At 40.1% G+C, this 2,492-nt stretch overlaps 1 protein-coding gene across 1 annotated transcript in view; it reads left to right on the forward strand.

Moving 5' to 3' along the window:
- The window catches only part of LOC112137334 (nucleosome-remodeling factor subunit BPTF), a 50,443-nt gene that overhangs the window by 44,769 nt on the left and 3,182 nt on the right, over nucleotides 1-2,492 (forward strand). The window lies entirely within an intron of this gene.

Genomic DNA, 2,492 nt, shown 5'->3' on the forward strand with positions numbered 1-2,492 from the left:
TCAATTTCAGCATCTTCAGCTATCAGCACTAGCATCTTCATCCAAATTCAGCTTACAGAATTCACCCTAGCATTATCACAGGTAATGATATATCTTTAGTTTATAATTTTGTTAAAAAAATTACGGTTTTAAAGTTTTCAAAATTTTGTTTTAGTGTTCAATAAATGTATATCCTGTTAGGCCCGTGACCTAAGGTGTGTTTTGGATTTTGGCCCCTTGTGCGATTGAGTTTGACACCCCTCCGATGGGAGAAAGTGCAGTGTCATTATAAAAAAGGTCACACTTTTGGTCAGAAAATGTCAATTACTCCATTATTCCGGGTGGAATTGTGAGCAAGCTGTGTTTGGGAGATAAAAAGGCACAAGGATTTGTTTCATAATGGCTTTTAGTGTTGGAAGTTACGCCCAGGCGTTATATCTGAAGCCTAAAAAGTGAGGCCGCAGGGAGGAAGCCCTCCAACTCAGATCAAACCCACCGTGTAAATGTGGACCTGCGTCAACAGGGCCTTTTTGAACCTCCACACAAACAAGCCGTTAATGAGCTGCTCCGGGTCTGCTGGGCTCCCTTTTGGAAAGGGACCGGCCTTACACTTAGCGTCTGTTAGCCTGGTCCTGGAAACTCTGCCCCCCCCGCCCTGTCCTTTCCACCACATGTAAAAGACCCTGTTGGTTTGTGAAAATATGAGGCTGCAGCCGTTGTAGGCTATGAAGGGTTTTAAGATGAAATCTGATGCCAGAGAAGAAGGAGGTCTTTGATATTGACCATGAGGTCTGTGAGCCCTCGGCCAGCTGGGGGGGAGTGGGGGAAAAAGCTAGAAGTCGGATATGTATTTTTTCAAAGCCACCCTGGGGGGAGACCGCGCAGAGCGACCCACCGGCAGCAGCAGATTAGATTAAGCCCTCAGCTGCTGCCAGTCGCTTTACTCCTTAATGCAGTCAGAGTTTTAGTTCTTACTCCTCACCTTTATGGAACAAAGTTACCAACACTGAAATGTGCTTCACAAGGAAATATAATCCCAGGTTTTTATTGCATTTTCAGACACTTCTAGTGGTTCAATATGAAAACATTTTCTCTTGAAATGATGCTCTTTCTGGAAAACGGGTAATGGTAGGGTAAAGGGAAAAATCGACTTGGCTATTTCTCGAGATAGTTCATTAGCCGGTTCAAAATGTTGACAAGATGATAATTAATGTATTATCTGTGAGCGTCCTTCAGCGCTTTGTATTGTTTTCCACCTAAACCACTAGTTGGCAGCCCAGCACACTTTGGGCATCTCTACACCAAGAGGATTTCGCAGGAAGCAGCTTGTGTCAGCCTCCTGATTTTGTTTTTGAGACATGTACTAATTAGTATGACTTAAGCCTCGTTTCCATTGAGCAGTCCGGTACGGGGGGAGTAGTACGGGACGTTCCACTTGACTCTAGGATGTTTTCTATGCATGTATTTAACACAATAAGATGGTTCTTTGAACAGACTAGAACAGCATTTTGGTATAAAACTCTGCTTTTCACACCCGTCTTGGGACTACTGCATTCTATGATAGTACAGACAATACAACCATTTTCTGACCGTAATTATCACAGTTCTCAGAGACAGTGAATATACTGGGACTGAGGTTACCACCCTCAGTGATTTTGATTGGTCCGTTGTGTTAGCCCCGCCCCAATACGCAACAACGGGGTCAAAAGTTTTGAAATTGAAATTTTCAGATTTGAAAACTAAAAAAAAAGAGTTTAAACTGAAGATTTTAACCTGAAAAAAGGTTTTGACATTTTTGGCCAAACAAATATTTTCAAATGTTTTATTTGGGTTTCAAATATTTATGGCCCCGATTTTGCTCCATACAACGGAGGTCATCCAGCAGCTCGTCTTTCTCTCGCTTTACTATTTGTACGTCATGTAAAACAGAAATTCAATGTTTGAAAGAAGATTGGGGGCAGCTGAGAAGAAAACAGCCGTAAAGTGGAAAATGGAAACGCTAGCTTAGCGCTACATTGGTGCTTTCTAATGTCATCATCACTTTCTGCTGATCAAGGGGTGGAAATGAGGCTTTAGTTCTCTACTAAGTCATACTCTAAAAAAGAAAAGGAAAAATATCCTCTGGTACAGTCATGGAATATATTGCGATATGTATCATATCACGAGACGTGTATCGAGATACGTAGATTCTTGCCAATACTAGGTAATAGGGCCGGATTCTATAAAATGAATCAATCTTCTCCTAAAATTGATTGATTTTTATCAATGAATTCATTATTTTAAGCTAAATCGCTTGTATTTTTAGCACAAAAACACGTCTGTTAACATTATTATTATTGTAATTCATATAATGTATTTATTTATTTATTTAACCAGGGGAAAAAATCCCATTGAGATCCATTGACCTCTTTTTTAATGGAGTCCTGATCAAGAGGCAAAAATTAAACACACCCAAGACGTGTCATAGAATTAAAATACGCTAAAAATAAATATGATGAAATAAAACAGAATAA

Source organism: Oryzias melastigma, linkage group LG1 (assembly GCF_002922805.2).
Source record: "Oryzias melastigma strain HK-1 linkage group LG1, ASM292280v2, whole genome shotgun sequence".
In the NCBI taxonomy this organism is placed as follows: Eukaryota; Metazoa; Chordata; class Actinopteri; order Beloniformes; family Adrianichthyidae; genus Oryzias; species Oryzias melastigma.